This window comes from Lathamus discolor, unplaced genomic scaffold (assembly GCF_037157495.1).
Source record: "Lathamus discolor isolate bLatDis1 unplaced genomic scaffold, bLatDis1.hap1 Scaffold_78, whole genome shotgun sequence".
Lineage (NCBI taxonomy): Eukaryota > Metazoa > Chordata > Aves > Psittaciformes > Psittacidae > Lathamus > Lathamus discolor.
In genome coordinates, this window is record NW_027069390.1 from 265,043 (window position 1) to 273,364 (window position 8,322).

The window sequence follows — 8,322 nt, forward strand, 5'->3', positions numbered from 1 at the left end:
CCGAGCATTTACTTCAGCACAAACAGTTTTTAGTACCGACCGTTTTTCCGTCTCGGTACGTCCCGGCGCAGAGATGCCTTAGCAGCGTCTGGCTCTCGCTTGGGCTTGCCTAGGGCCCACTGATGGGGACGAGGTGACGGCACCTAATAATATTTAACCCTGCCGCCGACACCACCGCCTCCCCCCCCCCCCCCCCCCCCGCGAAGCGGGACAGCGAAAACACGGTGGCTGGGGAAAACGATGCCTGAACGCACCACCACCACCACCCCCCCCCCCCCCGCCCCCAGGGATGGGCTTCACTTCCCCCCCCACTCCCTGTCCATGCTTCTGTTTCTTGGAGCTGTCCCTGCCAGGAGCTCCTGCTCTGTGCCCAGTTCTGCTCCCTCTCGGTGCTCCTGGAGCCAAGAACACTTTTCCTTCCCTGCCAGGGGTTCCCTGTCGCTTCCCCCTCTACTTCTCCGAGCACCTCGGGGAGCTCCCCGCGCAGGCTGAGTGCTGCTGACCCTAGCAGGCGGCAGAGTCCCTGCCCCGGCACACAGCCCCTGGGCTGCGGGGACCCTGCTCGCAAGGACAGCGCTGGGCACCCACCGCTGGCTGCACACGCACATTCACACCCTGCAGCCAACCCCTGTGTTAGCGTAAGAATAAACACATAACCACCGGAATGGTTATATGAGGTGCTTTATTGCAGCGCTGGGAAACCAGGGGCACTCGCCCAAATCTGGCTTCGACCTCGTCACATCGCGTCCACAATTTATATCCTAAAAGTTTCACAGTTAATACATATTCATCATAGGTTACAACATTTAACTAATACATATGCATTAGGGATTGCCATATCCATCTATTACGACATCAGCCTCTTCTGCGCTTGCGCGGCCCCCTCTGGTGGTCGTCTGGTGGTCGTTCCGATGAAGTAAGAGTCTTCCTCAGATGAAGTAAGAAGTCTTCCTCAGGTTGTCCTTTTCACCTTTCCCCCACTTGAGTATATTCCAAACGTTAGCACCCTCTTATCTTCTTTCTGGTATGCTCTTCCAGCTATCTTATACACAGGTTCCACTTGGGTATAGTCTCCAGTACATACTTTTCTAAATCCTTTTATACTCCTTTTACCATATTTGGTTATGCTATGTTTTTGTAGCATTGGGTACAAGACAGCTGTGATATATTGCAACATTAGAACCGCCGTGATACAAAACCACGAAGTCACAGCATTTTCTAATATACAAAACCTCACTATTAATTTATAAATTTCTCAAACATAATAATTTTTACTATTTTATACAATTGTTTTATCATACAAACTTCTGCTCTTTCCAACACCTGGATGAGGGACCTGCCTTCTCTTCTCACACAGACGCTGCAGAGGGAAGGCCTGCTGTGCAGCACATCCTCCTCCTTATCCGCACAGAGAAACTGAGAGCGTCCTCCTGACAGATCCCATGGACTGTCTGAGGCAGCGGCTCGAGGCGTGTTGCCTCTAAGGGGTGTGGCGACCTGGATCAGGAACGGCACGGCGACCAACCCCAGGCGGCTCGGGCCATCAGCTCGCAGACACCAATGTGGTGGACAGCAAATGGCATTTATTGAGGAGTGACACAGCATTTATATACCCTGAGTTTACAACATCACTTCCGTCTGCTTACATCACAAACCAGGCGTTACTGGCTATAGGGAGAGGAGCCTTATCTTCCTATCTTTCCTTACAGTGCGACATCTTCCGACCGCCGGACCCTAACTACCTACATTTCCCCCCTCCCTATGCGTAATTAAATTGGCTAAAATCCGACAAGTTCTAAAAGAGGTATATCATAATTTTAGATATTAAACACATCTCGCTCTTATTCTATGCTCTGTAACTATCTTATCTTACTATATCTTATCTTGTCTATACCTATAACAATCTTGAGGTATATATCACAGACAAACTTGAGTATAAAACATAAGGCACGTAGAACAAGACCGGGGGGTAACTGGGATCATTGGAGTATAACTGGAGATAGCAAAAGGAAACTTCGAACAAGAACATTCTTAAAGCAGTTGTTGACGTTCTATTAACATAATACTGACTTTTTCTATCTGGCTCTTGACAAATGACACAAGCATTTTCAGAACACAGGGCCCAAAGATCAGTGCCATCATGATCATTGCAATTGGTCCCATCAGAGTAGATATCAGGGTGGTTCATGGTGAATGGTTGAACCATGATTCATACCATCCTTGTTGAGCTTCTCTTTCCCTTTTTCTTTTTTCTAAACCTTCTCTAAGTTTGGCCATAGTGTCCCTCACTACTCCAGTGTGATCTGCGTATACACAACATTCTCCTCTAAGCGCTGCACACACCCCTCCTTGCTGTAAAAACATTAAATCTAGTCCTCTCCTGTATTGCAACACTACTTAGACAGTGATCTGATAGATTTTTCTAAAGCAGTTATTGATTGGTCAATTCTTACCAGGTCCTTGTCTACGGCTGTCCTTTAAACTCTTTGCTCTGTTGTACCGATAAGGCTACTCCTATACCTCCTCCCACACCTCCCAGGATCATTAGCGTGGCTACTGTTCATCAATATTTGGGAAAGGTGTGGGTGTTTGTGGGTTGAGAACTGGATCAGTTGGGGGTTGTGGATTAAGAACTGAGTTACGCCCGATTGTTTGGAGTGCTTGCGGCAAGAGTCTAATGATTTGTATCACTACTCCTGGATCAGTGAAAGCTTTGTGAATGAATACTGACCACATTTTCCCCACAGCCCAACCCGCATCGGTCGGGTGTAGGATTTCTAACTTTAAATGGGTGCAAGTACCTCTATGGTATATCACTCCATCACTCGCAAATTTTGGATGGTCACAGTTATCTGGTCCCCATGTTACTTGCAAGAATTTATCGTTTTTTCCTGGTTTCCATCTATCACTTGTTACAATGGTCTCACATCCCCAATACCTACAGAAATAATATCCTGGATAGTTACAGTATCTCATTCCTGGGTTTGAATTGGGGCACCAATATGTTCCCCACAATGATTTAGATTTGGATCCTCCCACCATGGAGAATAAATCACCAATTGTTACCATAAAAGTCGGGGCACCTACTGTCGTGTTTTCTTTTATCACTGGTTCACTGTGTGCAACTTTTAGGACCCACCTGAATGGTCGATGAGGATGGTAAGCTGAACTTGCCTGACTCACAGTGACAAGCCCTAAAATCAAGATTGCACAGAAGCATTGCAGCACCATCCCCCCCGCCGCAGGGGTTATGTCGCTGTTGGTTAGATTCAGCCAGTGTGGAGCTCCCAGGTGCGGACTGGATGCTTGTCGACTCGTTCTCTCTGTTGGTCACCGGGATGTATGGGTTACGGGGACGTCTGATGAACTGGTCCTGTGGGCAAAACCTCACAATTTTCATTAGTTTCACTGTTTTTATCAATTTTATTCTGAAGATCTAGTTTAATAGACTTAAGTGGGCACCATTTAACTCTGCCATCTTTTCTGACTGCAGCATACCCTCGCTCTGTCAGGACTAGCCTCCACCCTTGTTCCCACTCTCCCAACTAATTTTTAATTATAACTGGCGGGCTTTCTTCTAGTGCTCGAGTGGCCCAATGTTTTTGGGTGGGGCTCTTCACCTCCTCTCCCCTGGAGAACTGATTTAGTGCTAAAAGAGCGGTCACTAGCAGGCGTTTGGTCTCCCGGAGGAATGGCGTTAGTCAAACCTTCTGTTTTTGCTAACACCTCTAATTTAGATTTCAGAGTTTGATTCGCTCGTTCGACTATAGCCTGTCCTGTGCTATTGTAAGGAATACCGTGTGATAAAGTGATATCCCATTTTAAAGCAAACGCCTGGACTGATTTAGAGACAAAGTTTGGGCCATTGTCAGTTTTGATCTGATTGGGGATGCCAAGCCATGCCATGGCCGTCAGCCAATGTTGGATGGTCGCTTTGGAGTCGGTTTTAAGGTGTTGTGTGGCTACAATTACTCCTCTATATGTATCTACGGTTACCGCTAGCCACGCTCGAGGTTTCAGTAACTGGCAGAGCATAAAATCTGTCTGCCACACTTTGGAGGCTTTAAGACCTCTGGGGTTGACTCCACTAGACCATAGAGGTGCTTTTTGTCAATAGGGACATGTGGCTACTATGTGCTTCGCGTCCGTGACCAAGATCCCGCATTTCTTTGCTAGCGCTTTAGCTCAGATGTGGAGAGACTCGCGTAGCTGGCAGGCATCTCTTAGCGTCCACAACCCTTTTGCAGCAGCGTCTGCTTTGTTGTTGCCGGTTTGGAAAAACCCTTTAATTGGGTTGTGGCTGTTGAGGTGGATGACCGATATGGTACCCTTTCGGGAAAGAAGTGCTTCTTCTAACATGAGAGCTGTTGTGGATGTTGATACGCCGGGTCCTGACATAGCTAAGCAAAGTTTGGCTACGAACATCGAATCGGTTACTATGTTTAGGTGTTCCATTGGGAACAGTCCACACGCCAGTACAGCGGCCATCGCTTCTAATTGCTGTTCTGAAAGTGCATAATCGGTCATTTTAATGCAGTGCCATTCTGTTCCCGATTGCCATACCGCCGCTGCTGTTGAGGTCGCTGAGGATGCGTCTGTGAAGACCGTTGGTCCCTGTTGGGGCCGATCCATGATCTTCCTTGGGAGGTCAATGTTGACAATTGCCAGCATTTCAGTCCAGGGGGGCTTTGTAGCATATTGGACTTCTCTGCCAAATCCAACGAGAGCCATAGCTAGGTACTCTGACATCGCTGCTGATAGTGTTGGGAGCTGTTTGCGGAAAGGTAGATATATTCTGGCGGGTTCGATGCCTAGGTGTCTTAGGGCGAGTTTTCTGCCTTTCATGATAAGGCTACCGAGGCATTTGACTCCTGGAGAGAATGCGCGTGACGGTTTTCCCAGGATTATCCATTGTATTGGTTGAGATTTTTCAGGGGGCCCCTGGGCTAGTGCCCCTACTCCCCCTCCTTTCGTGAAATGTACATACAGATCGAGTGGTACATCTGGGTCCCACCTGGCGAGTGTGCTTGATGATATTTGTTGTTTGATAAAGTCAAGAGAGTTTATTGCTTCTATTGTCAGAGTTTTTCAGTCCCATGGGTTCTTTCCTTTCAAAAGATTGTATAAGGGGGCCATGATTTGGGAGGGGGATCAAGACAGTGTTGTGAAGCCATTGTAAGGACCCTACTAACTGTTGCATGTCATGGAGGGTTTTGCTATTTCGGCCAATTTTTATTTGGGGTGGGGTTATATAAGAATTTGTGATCTCCACTCCCAAGAAGCTTACACATGGTCCTTTTTTAACTTTCACGCTCGTGATCTCAAACCCGCTTGTCTTTAAAGTTTCTGAAACTGTTGATATTAGCTGGTCTACCTGACTTCCCGATGGTGCGGTGATCAAAACATCGTCCATGTATTGAATGATAACTGCGGTTGGATTATTGTGTCGAACCGGCGCCAACGCCCGACTCACCGCAATCTGGCAAACAGTAGGTGAGTTGATCATCCCTTGAGGTAGGACTTTCCACTGAAAGCATAGGTTGGGGCGCTGGCTGTTTGGGAACACTATAGAAAAAGCAAACCTCTCCTTGTCTTCCTCATGCAGAGGTATCGAAAAGAAACAATCCTTAATATCAAGGACGGCACAAGGTTGTCCTTTTGTTATCATAGAGTTCATGGGTAACAGCGTTTGGACGGGGCCCATTGGTTGAATTTTCTTATTTACTTCACGCAGGTCATGAAGGAGGTGAAACCCCTCGCCTGTTCGTTTGGGTATTACAAAAACTGGGGTGTTCCATGGACTGGTGGAAGGCTCTATATGACCTCGTTGTAGCTCGCGGTCAATTAGCTCAAGAAGAGCATCCATTCGAGGCTTTGACAAGGGCCACTGCTCGACCCACACTGGGTCAGACGATTTCCATGTTAGTTTAATTGGTGGGATTGGGTATTCGGCAGTGGCCCTTATTACAAATTTGTCACCCTGGCTTTTAGTAGGGCTAGGGCATCTCTTACCAACAGGGGTAGGACTCCTGACATGACATATGGGAAGAGGGTAATAGTTTTCTCCGGTCCTTTTTCAGTGTGAAGTGTGATTGCTATCAATTGGGCGCTCTTCCGAGTTCGGGATAATCCCCCCACTCCACCCACCATAGGGGCGTCTTTCAATTTCCAACACAGGGGCCAGTTCGTCTCAGGGATAACGGTAACATCTGCTCCAGTATCGATCAAGAAAGGGACACTAATGGTGGTACCATGTAAAACATTATGGAGGGAACAGATCCCCCACACCACTGGCGGGTTATCACAGTTAACGGCCAGGGCCACCCTGGGGTCCTGCCCCCAGGGGTTGGTCCTTGCTGACCCTGGGGTAGGGAAAGATTTGGCTGAATCGTCAGTTGGACCATAAAGCTGGTCGCTTCTTGAGGGTTTAGTGGGTTCGGGAGCGCCTCGCCCCATCTGGGGCTGGCATAGTTGGGCCACCTCATGTCCCAAATGGGAGAGGACTGTGTGCGGCCCAAGTGTCCTCTCCCCCCGTTTCCCTGGGTTTTAGATCTACATTCCTTAGCAAAATGCCCTTTCTTTCCGCAGGCCCAACACGGTCCTCTGGGTTGGTTCCAGTGCGGGGGAGGCACTATTAGTGGTTTTTCCGACTGAGGGCAGTTTGGTGCAATGTGGCCTACCTGGCCACACTTAAAACATGCCATCACATTAGTTATTGTGGTGCGAACAGCCACCTGAATCGGGGCAAGATGCTCTTCTTTTGTGACATGCTTAATCATGTCCGCAATATTTGACCCCACTGGCAGTGATCGTAAAATTTCTTTGGTTCTCGAATTGCATTGCTGACGTAAGCATTCTGCAACAACCGCGCCCTTTGCTTCCGCAGGCAGGGTTGAAGAGTCGACTGCTGCCTGGAGGCGATCTACAAATTGTGTAAAACTCTCATTTTCATTTTGTTTTATTGTAGACCATGGCAATGGCTTGACAACGACTCTAGAGGCTTCACGAATAGCTTCTCTGGCTGCACGGGTAGTTGTCATTACTTCATAGGGCCGCAGGCCTTGGGCCTGCGCCTGGGGGGTAATCATTGCTGGGTCTGTACCCATTAATCACTGCAGGCTGGAGCCATGTAGCGGGTGATCCGCCCCGGTTACTTGGGCTAGTTGTCCCGCACAGTTGTATTCCCATTCTTGTTTAAAAACAATCATCCCTGCCCCGTCAAAGATCATTCTACAAGTTTGTTTTATATCGAACGGGAGCATATCATCTCCCACGAAGACACCATCTATGAGGGTGGAGACCATGGCAGAATTAAGTCCTTTATCCGCGATTGCCTTAACAATCACTTGTATATCCTTAGGGTTTATTGGCGAGTGGAACCTCTGTCCCCCATCTGTCACCCGGACCGGGAATGCTAGTTTGGCTGATGGGGTCCAGTCGGCACACACTATATTTATTTTCCTCCAGTCCGTGAGGGGGATTTCTCCCCCTTTGTCCATCTTCGTTTCCTCCTCCTCTAGGCTTGAATCAGTTGTAAACCACTCGTCCCAACTAGTGTCTGATTCAGAGTCAGAGCTCGACTGACTGGTTACTTTTGGTTTCCAGTACTTCTCTGTCAGGCTCCGGCCCCGCCTGCTTTTCTAGCAGGCGGGCCATTCTCTCCCTCTTGGTTTGCCCCGCCCTCTACTCGGCAGGGTGTTTGCTCTGCAGGGACATCTTTTCAGGTGGCCGCTCCGATTGGCTTTCTGCCCTTCACTTGCGCTCTCCTCCCTTACCCGGTTGCGTGCACATGGTAACGCTAGTGCTTCCTCCCTTTCCCCGCCAAGGGCATCTTCAACCCGCCCTCTGCCTTTCTGTAATGTTGGCCACTGCAACCCTAAGTAAGGTGGGCACTGCAGCCCTAAGGAAGCCCAGTAATGCAGCCCTAAGGAGACCCGGCACTGCAGCCCAAAGGAAGTTGGGCACTACAACCATAAGGAGGTTGGGCACTGCAGCCCTAAGTAAGTTCAGTACTGCAGCCCTAAGTTGGGCACTGCAGCCCTAAGGAGGTTGGGCACTGCAGCCCTAAGTAAGGTGGGCACTGCAGCCCTAATTAAGTTGGACACTGCAGCCCCAAGGAGGCCCGGCACTGCAGCCCTAAGTCAGGTGGACAGTGCAGCCCCAAGTATGGTGGGCACTGCAGCCCTAAGTAAAGTTGGGCACTGGATCCATAAGGAGGCCCGGCACTGCAGCCCTAAGGAAGCCTGGCACTGCAGCCCTAAGTATGGTACGCACTGCAGCCCTAAAGAGGCCAGGCACTGCAGACCGAGGTGAGATGTACAC